At 41.6% G+C, this 10,000-nt stretch overlaps 1 protein-coding gene across 1 annotated transcript in view; it reads left to right on the top strand.

Moving 5' to 3' along the window:
• LOC106086709 (dynein beta chain, ciliary) overlaps window positions 1-10,000 on the top strand; it is a 140,119-nt gene that overhangs the window by 14,830 nt on the left and 115,289 nt on the right. The window lies entirely within an intron of this gene.

The following is a 10,000-nucleotide window of genomic DNA, read 5'->3' as shown; positions in this document are numbered from 1 at the left end:
TCGCCGTAAAAAAATCCCCTGACATAACCCCACTAGTCTTATGCAAGTGTTCTTCGACGCTTGCTCGTCCTTTACGCAATCTTTTAAACCTTGCTAACCGTGCGGTTGTTTTCCCGGCGCGATGGAAGATTGCGAGCGTGCAGCCTATCCCCAAGAAGGATGAGACAGCCGACCCTGCAAATAACGACCCATAGCGTTATGCTCCACGCTTACCAAGGTTATGGAGAGCATGGTCAATTACCATCTTGCGAGATTTTTAGTGGAATCCATGGTGATGGGTACCCAACATTCGGCCCGGACAAGGATGATCGAGAGACCGGAACAAGGATGAACTAGGATGATCGAGAGACCGGATTACATGGGAGCTATATCAGGTTATAGATTGCTTTGGCCTGGATTTGGCACAGTGGTTGAAAATAGTAACAGAACACCAAATCGGACAAAAATTGCGGCTTGCAAGGACTAAAGAAGTCGAATCGGTAGATTGGTTTATAAGGGAGCTATATCAGGTTATAGACCGATTCGGACCGTACTTGGCACAGTTGTCGAAAGTCATAGCAGAACACTACATGCAATATTTCAGCCAAATTGTAAAAAAATTGCGGCTTCCAGGGTTTAAGAAGTCAAATCGGGAGATCGGTTTATATGGGAGCTTTATCAGGTTCTTGACCGATTCGAACCCAATTGGACAAAAAATGCGGCTTGTAAGGGCTCAAGAAATCAAATCGGGAGATCGGTTTATATGGGAGCTATATTTGGTTATAGACAGATTTGGACCATACTAGACACAGTTATTGAAAGTCATTACTGAACACCACATGCAAAATTTCAGCCAAATTGGGTCTTGTAAGGGATCAAGAAGTCAAATCGGGAGATCGGTTTATATGGGAGCTATATCAGATTATAGACTCTATCTGTCTGTCTATCTGTCTGTCTATCTGTCTGTCTATCTGTCTGTCTGTCTATCTGTCTGTCTATCTGTCTGTCTATCTGTCTGTCTATCTGTCTGTCTGTCTATCTGTCTGTCTATCTGTCTGTCTATCTGTCTGTCTATCTGTCTGTCTATCTGTCTGTCTATCTGTCTGTCTATCTGTCTGTCTATCTGTCTGTCTATCTGTCTGTCTATCTGTCTGTCTATCTGTCTGTCTATCTGTCTGTCTATCTGTCTGTCTATCTGTCTGTCTATCTGTCTGTCTATCTGTCTGTCTATCTGTCTGTCTATCTGTCTGTCTATCTGTCTGTCTATCTGTCTGTCTATCTGTCTGTCTATCTGTCTGTCTATCTGTCTGTCTATCTGTCTGTCTATCTGTCTGTCTATCTGTCTGTCTATCTGTCTGTCTATCTGTCTGTCTATCTGTCTGTCTATCTGTCTGTCTATCTGTCTGTCTATCTGTCTGTCTATCTGTCTGTCTATCTGTCTGTCTATCTGTCTGTCTATCTGTCTGTCTATCTGTCTGTCTATCTGTCTGTATATCTGTCTGTATATCTGTCTGTATATCTGTCTGTCTATCTGTCTGTCTATCTGTCTGTCTATCTGTCTGTCTATCTGTCTGTCTATCTGTCTGTCTATCTGTCTGTCTATCTATCTGTCTGTCTATCTGTCTGTCTATTTGTCTGTCTATTTGTCTGTCTATCTGACTGTCTATCTGTCGGTCTATCTGTCTGTCTATCTGTCTGTCTATCTGTCTGTCTATCTGTTTGTCTATCTGTCGGTCTATCTGTCTGTCTATCTGTCTGTCTATCTGTCTGTCTATCTGTTTGTCTATCTGTTTGTCTATCTGTCTGTCTGTCTATCTGTCTGTCTATCTGTCTGTCTATCTGTCTGTCTATCTGTCTGTCTATCTGTCTGTCTATCTGTCTGTCTATCTGTCTGTCTATCTGTCTGTCTATCTGTCTGTCTATCTGTCTGTCTATCTGTCTGTCTATCTGTCTGTCTATCTGTCTGTCTATCTGTCTGTCTATCTGTCTGTCTATCTGTCGGTCTATCTGTCTGTCTGTCTATCTGTCTATCTGTCTATCTGTCTGTCTATCTGTCTGTCTATCTGTCTGTCTGTCTATCTGTCTGTCTATCTGTCTGTCTATCTGTCTGTCTATCTGTCTGTCTATCTGTCTGTCTATCTGTCTGTCCATCTATACATCCATCCGTCTGTCTGTATGTCTGCCCATCAGTTTTCACATCAATCAGTACATCTTTTTGATTTTTGGTTTTTTGGGAGAAGGGGGCTATTCTCCTCCTTCTTCCCCTTTCTACGCCTCTGATTACTTGCAAACTCTCCACTTGGAATATTTGAATTTAAACAAACATTTACACCCCACACATACTTAAGCTGCTATCTATCTACACATTCACTGCTGAACAGGCAGCCAAGCCAAGTCTGTCAGTCAGTGTTGGGATATGCAAATAATCCTTGGCTCCCAAAAAAGAAATGCCTTAAAACTTTTTCCTCTTCAAATCTCTTGATATCATTTCAATGGATAATCAATTACCAATCATTTACAACACAAGACGATAAGACACTCCAAAGGAGACTGCGACTCCGATTCCCACCCGGACTTCTTTGGAATGCAGAGGAATTTTTTGGCACTAGATTAGGTAGGATAAGAGAAACATTTGCAAGAAAAGAAAAACCCCTAACAACTCAAATCTGTCTCAAATCCAAACAGGTTTTGATCGAATATTTCTTTTTTTTGTCTTTTCTTTTATTGATTGCCCAACTCCGATTTCATGATGATATTCAGGGAATAACAATTGTTGTCATTGCTGTTGTTGTTGTTGTTGCTGAAGGTTATAACATAATTGTATCGTATTGGATATATTTAGTATCGTTTCGTTTACATTTCACACAAAATTCATGGCATAGATTACAAATGACTCAATTGATGTGTTATGGCCAATAATGTTAAAAAATTCATTGGTCAATCGTTTGGTTATGTCTTCTTCATAGGAGAAGATAGAGAATGAAAAACATAATCGTAGGTTAAGTGATAGACATGTGAAATGATTTTGAAGGAGCAACAAACATTATACTAAAAGGATTGAATATTGATAATCTTCCCAATTTAATATCCCAACAAGGATAAAAAGGCTAAAAGGTAAACTGCATTTCAAATATTTGTAGTACCATTTATGAAGAGTTTATATGAAAGGATACTAAAGTCAAAATGATAATGAGATAAGGAAAACATATCTCAGATAGTCTTTAATGAGGGCAATTAGCTTAGGTGGGAGTACCAGAAGTGCAATAGATTGAAAGTTGCGTCATAATCCCTGCCATGGTAAAGGGCATGAGTTTGAATGTGGATATGAGTAAAGTCGGAGAGTAGTACACATTGTCTCATTCATTGGTCATTGGTCTGACTAATCTGTAACCAAGCGCCTAAACTGTCGCTAAGAGAGAACATTTGAACACAGCTCCTCATATTATATTAAAATCGTACCAGGAGATTTTAATCCCAATAAAGAATGAGAAAATGTCATTTGGTCCAAAGATTGGAAAAATTTCTTCATCCATTCTGACAACATGACCTAGCCAACTCAGCCGTTGTATTTTGATGCGTGTAACTATACCATCGTCGTCATACAGCTGGTGGTTCATTATTAGCTCATACAGCTCGTGGTTCATACGTAGCCTATATTCTCCATTAACGCAAACTGGTCCATATATTTTACGAAGAATCTTTCTCTCAAATACTCCAAGCACTGCCTCATCAGCTTTCAAAAGGACCCATGCTTCAGAACCATATAACAGCACGGGTAGTATCAGTGTCTTGTACAGTATAGTCTTCGTCTGTCGAGAGGTGGCCTTGTTTCTAAACTGCCTACTTAGTCTAAAGTAGCATATGTTTGCCAGTATTATTCTTGACTTAATCTCAAAACTGGTGTCATTCGTTTCGGTTACGGCAGTGCCGAGGTAGATAAAGTTACTGACTGTCTCAAAGATGTGGTTCCCAACTTTCTCTATTTTCTTTATCTGCTCGGTTGTGCAAGGCTTTTTATACCCACCACCGACGGATGGGGGTATATTCATTTTGTCATTCCGTTTGCAACACATCGAAATATCCATTTCCGACCCTTAAAAGTATATATATTCTTGATCAGCGTAAAAATCTAAGTCGATCTAGACATGTCCATCCGTCTGTCTGTTGAAATCACGCTACAGTCTTCAAAAATAGAGATATTGAGCTGAAACTTTGCACAGATTCTTTTTTTTGTCCATAAGCAGGTTAAGTTCGAAGATGGGCTATATCGGACTATATCTTGATATAGCCCCCATATAGACCGATCCGCCGATTTAGGGTCTTAGGCCAATAAAAGCAACATTTATTATCTGATTTTGCTGAAATTTATAACAGTGAGTTTTGTTAGGCCCTTTGAAATCATCCGTCAATTTGGCTCAGATCGGTCCAGATTTGGATATAGCTGCCATATAGACCGATCCTCCGATTTAAGGTCTTAGGCCCATAAAAGCCTCATTTATTATCCAATTTTGCTGAAATTTCTGACAGTGAGTTGTCTTAGGCCCTTCAACGTCCTTCTTTAATTTGGCTCAGATCGGTTCAGATTTGGATATCGCTGCCATATAGACTGATCCGCCGATTTAGGGTCTTAGGCCAATAAAAGCCACATTTATTATCCGATTTTGCTGAAATTTATAACAGTGAGTTGTGTTAGACCCTTCAACATCCTCCGTCAATATGACTCAGATTGGTTCAGATTTGGATATAGCTGCCATATAGACCGATCCGCCGATTTAGGGTCTTAAACCCATAAAAGCCACATTTATTATCCAATTTTGCTTAAATTTGGGACAGTGAGTTGTCTTAGGCCCTTCAACATCCTCCGTCAATATGACTCAGATTGGTTCAGATTTGGATATAGCTGCCATATAGACCGATCCTCAGATTTAGGGTCTTAAACCCATAAAAGCCAAATTAATTATCCGATTTTGCTGAAATTTGGGACAGTTAGTTGTCTTTGGCCCTTTAATATCCTCCGTTAATATGACTCAGATCGGTCAAGATTTGGATATGGCTGCCATATAGACCGATCCTCCGATTTAGGGTCATAGGCCCATAAAAGCTGCATTTATTATCCGATTTTGCTGAAATTTGGAACAGTGCGCTGTCTTAGGACCTCCGAAATCCTCCGTCAATATGACTCAGATTGGTTCAGATTTGGATATAGCTGCCATATAGAGCGATCCTCAGATTTAGGGTCTTAAACCCATAAAAGCCAAATTTATTATCCGATTTTGCTGAAATTTGGGACAGTTAGTTGTCTTTGGCCCTTTAATATCCTCCGTTAATATGACTCAGATCGGTCCAGATTTGGATATGGCTGCCATATAGACCGATCCTCCGATTTAGGGTCATAGGCCCATAAAAGCTGCATTTATTATCCGATTTTGCTGAAATTGGGAACAGTTCGCTGTCTTAGGACCTCCAAAATCCTCCGTCAATATGACTCAGATTGGTTCAGATTTGGATATAGCTGCCATATAGAGCGATCCGCCGATTTAATGTCTTAGGTCCATAAAAGCCACATTTATTATCCGATTTTGCTATAGTTTGGGACAGTGAGTTGCGTTAGGTCCTTCAATATCCTCCGTTAATATGCCTCAGATCGGTTCATATTTGGATATAGCTGCCATATAGACCGATCCTCCGATTTAGGGTCTTAAACCCATAAAAGCCACATTTATTATCCGATTTTGCTGAAATTTGGGACAGTGAGTTGTGTTAGGCCCTTTAACATCCTCCGTCAATTTGGCTCAGATTGGTCAAGATTTGGATATATCTGCCATATAGACCGATCCTCCGATTTGGGGTCTTAGGCCCATAAGAGGCGCATTTATTGTCCGATGTCGCCGAAATTTGGGACAGTAAGTTAGATTAAGCCCCTTAACATACTTCTGCATTATCGCACAGATCGGTCCAGATTTGGATATAGCTGCCATATAGACCGATCTCTCGGTTTTAGGTTTTGGGGCCATAAAAAGCGCATTTATTGTTCGATGTTGCCGAAATTTGGGACAAAGAGTTAAGTTAAGCTCCTCCACATATTTCTGCTATGCACCGGATATTGACGAAAGGTGGTTTACATATATACCCGAGGTGGTGGGTAACCAAAGTTCGGCCCGGCCGAACTTAACGCCTTTTTACTTGTTAGGAGTTGAAACCATACATTTAGTCTTTCAAAGGCTGCAGTTACTACTTCCGGTGACCGACCTATGATATCAATGTCGTCGGCATAGGCGAGTAGCATGTGCTCTCTTGTGATTAGTGTGCCATATATATTCACATCTGCATCTCGTATAATCTTCTTCAGCAGGATATTAAAGAGATCACACGATAGGCTGTCTCCTTGTCTGAAACCTCGTTTGGTATTAAATGGTTCCGAAAGATTCTTTCCTATTCTTAATGAGGAACGCGTATCAGCATGGCTTGAAATACCTGACATGGCTTGAAATACCTTTGAACGTAAAGGAGTATCGAAGGCGGCTTTGTAGTCAACAAAGAGATGGCAGGTGTTGATTTGTCCTTCTCTGGTCTCATCCCGCATTTGGCGCAGTGTGAATATCTGGTCCGGGGTGGATTTGCCAGGTCTAAAGCCTCATTGATAGGGCCCAATTATATCATTGACTTTAGGTTTTTATCTTTCACACAGTACGCTCGAGAGTATCTTGTATGCGATGGGGAGGAGACTTATTCCTCTGTAGTTGGCACATTCCGTCTTGTCTCCTTTCTTGTGTACGGGACATAATATGCCAAGGTTCCAATTATCGGGTATGCGTTCTTCAAGCCCGATTGCGCAGATAAGCTGATGCATACGCCTTATCAGCATGTCGCCTCTGGTCTAAAATAGTTCAGCGGGTAACCCGTCGGCTCCTGCTGCCTTGTTGTTCTTAAGTCCGGTCACTGCTACTGAGACCTCATTCTGACTGGGAGGTAAACATTCTATACCATCATCAGGGATTGGTTCTGCGGTATCGCCTCCGGGCTTAAATAGTTCAGCGGGTAACCCGTCTGCTCCTGCTGCCTTGTTGTTCTTAAGTCGGGTCACTTCTACCTCATTCTGACTAGGAGGTAAAACATTCTATACCATCATCATTGATTGGTTCTGTGGTTTCCTTTTCACCATCAATGTCGGACACTAGTAGTTGGGAAAAATGTTATTTCCATATCCTCAGCATGTTATCTGTGTCAGTTACCAGATTTCCTTCTTTGTCTCTGCAGGAGGATGCGCCTGCACCAAAGCCATCGGTTTGATGTTTACTCTTTTGTTAGAATTTACGGACTTCATTCGGACTCCGTACATCTCAATTCGCTCACACTCACGTCTTTCCATTTCCTTTTTCTTTCTGCGGAATAGACGTTTCTCCTCTCTCTCCTTTTCTACCGATACCTCTCCTTGGTCTTGCGCATTGCTACAGATTGCAGGGTTGCTCTATATGCCGCATTCTTGGCTTCAGTTGCATCTAGACACTCTTGGTCGTACCATGGGTTTCTTGGAGGAGGCTTCTGGTATCCAAGTACGGATTTCGTGGCATTTTCCATGGAGTGGGCAATAGTTTGCCACTGCACCATTATATCATCGGAACAAGGATGACTTGGGTCAGTCGAGTGGAGTATGTCACTGCCATTTGTTGTGTTTGCAGCTTTTCAATGTCCAGCTTCCGTGCAGTGTCAGATCGTACCATGTTCAAACGGGTGCGAACCTTTGCTGTTCGTTTCCGTTTGGTGTTGTAGTGATGCCATTTCCAATCCATCGCACTTCCTGTAAGGCGGTAATATCTGCCTTGTACTTCTCTAATACATCCGCTAGCGCGTATACTGAACCTTCTCTATAAAGAGTGCGGACATTCCAGGTGCAGATCCGCAAATCATGGTCCTTTTTTCGTTTGCGTGTATCGTCAACATTATGGGGGGTCCTTTTTTATACCCTCCACCATAAGATGGGGGGTATACTAATTTCGTCATTCTGATTGTAACTACTCGAAATATTCGTCTGAGACCCCATAAAGTATATATATTCTTGATCGTCGTGAAATTTTATGTCGATCTAGCCATGTCAGTCCGTCTGTCCGTCCGTCCGTCCGTCCGTCCGTCCGTCCGTCCGTCCGTCTGTCTGTCGAAAGCACGCTAACTTCCGAAGGAGTAAAGCTAGCCGCTTGAAATTTTGCACAAATACTTCTTATTAGTGTAGGTCGGTTGGTATTGTAAATGGGCCATATCGGTCCATGTTTTGATATAGCTGCCATGTAAACCGATCTTGGGTCTTGACTTCTTGAACCTCTAGAGTGCGCAATTCTTATCCGATTGGAATGAAATTTTGCACGACGTGTTTTGTTATGATATCCAACAACTGTGCCAAGTATGGTTCAAATCAGTTTATAACCTGATATAGCTGCCATATAAACCGATCTTGGGTCTTGACTTCTTGAGCCTCTAGAGTGCGCAATTCTTATCCGATTGAAATGAAATTCTGCACGACGTGTTTTGTTATGATATCCAACAACTGTGCCAAGTATGGTTCAAATCAGTTTATAACCTGATATAGCTGCCATATAAACCGATCTTGGGTCTTGACTTCTTGAGCCTCTAGAGTGCGCAATTCTTATCCGATTGAAATGAAATTCTGCACGACGTGTTTTGTTACGATATCCAACAACTGTGCCAAGTATGGTTCAAATCGGTACATAACCTGATATAGCTGCCATATAAACAGATCTGGGGACTTGACTTCTTGAGCCTCTAGAGTGCGCAATTCTTATCCGATTGGAATGAAATTTTACACGACGTGTTTTGTTATTATACCCAATAACTGTGCCAAATATGGTTCAAATCGGTTCATAACCTGATATAGCTGTCATATAAACAGATCTGGGGACTTGACTTCTTGAGCTTCTAGAGGGCTCAATTTCTATCCGATTTGGCTGAAATTTCGCAAGACGTTTTTTATTGTTACTTTCAACAACTATGTCAAATAAAGTACAAGTCGGTTCATAACCTGATATAGCTGCCATATAAACCGATCTGGGATCTTGACTTCTTGAGCCTCTAGAGGTCGCAATTATTATCCGATTTTCCTAAAATTTTGTGCGACGGATTCTCTCATGACCATTAGCATGTGTGTTTATTATGGTCTGAATTGGTCTATAGGCCGATACAGCTCCCATATAAATCGATCTCTCTATTTTACTTCTTGAGCCCACAAAGGGCGCAATTCTTATTCGAATTGGCTGACATTTTACACAGGTCTCCAACATATAATTTAATTGTGGTCCAAACCGGGCCATATCTTGATATCGCTCTAATAGCAGAGCAAATCTTTTCTTATATCCTTTTTTTTTGCCTAAGAAGAGATGCCGGGAAAAGAACTCGACAAATGCGATCCATGGTGGAGGGTATATAAGATTCGGCCCGGCCGAACTTAGCACGCTTTTACTTGTTACTATTCCTTTGTTTCTCATAGTAGTTCTCAGTTTTCCGGTGGCGGGTTACTGGCCCAGCGCCCCCACCGCATGGATTTTGTGCGATTGCACACGTATCTCTCGTTGTGGTGAGCCGCTTGCTCCAAGATCCGACGCTCGCCGTCAACCGCCCCTAACCTGGAAACAGCCGCTGATGTTGGCCATTGGTTATTTGAAGGCGCCAATAACTTGCCTTGTCATCTCGAGTATCATTGGCACTCAGTATTTAATTAAGGGCCAGTGCCACCTGACTTCTTACTGAGATTCTCCTCTCGAAAATCGCTGACTGCCCGCTGCCGCATTTGCAGCTACTCGGCATAAAATTCCAGAAAGCAAATTATGAAATATTATGGCGATCGGTTAACGACAACTCGTGCCGACACGACGTCCAAAGTTGGAGGGATTTTAGGTTCTTGAATGAAATTCACAAAAAAATTAAACATTTATATGGCATTTATGATAACAACTTAACTACACCCCTGTGATGTCTTCATTCGGACGGCTGTGACCAGTGTTCCACTATGCTG

The sequence above is a fragment of the Stomoxys calcitrans genome, chromosome 2 (assembly GCF_963082655.1).
Source record: "Stomoxys calcitrans chromosome 2, idStoCalc2.1, whole genome shotgun sequence".
In the NCBI taxonomy this organism is placed as follows: Eukaryota; Metazoa; Arthropoda; class Insecta; order Diptera; family Muscidae; genus Stomoxys; species Stomoxys calcitrans.
The sequence above is the reverse complement of the archived record's forward strand: the minus strand, read 5'-3'. Positions and strand labels throughout refer to the sequence as shown.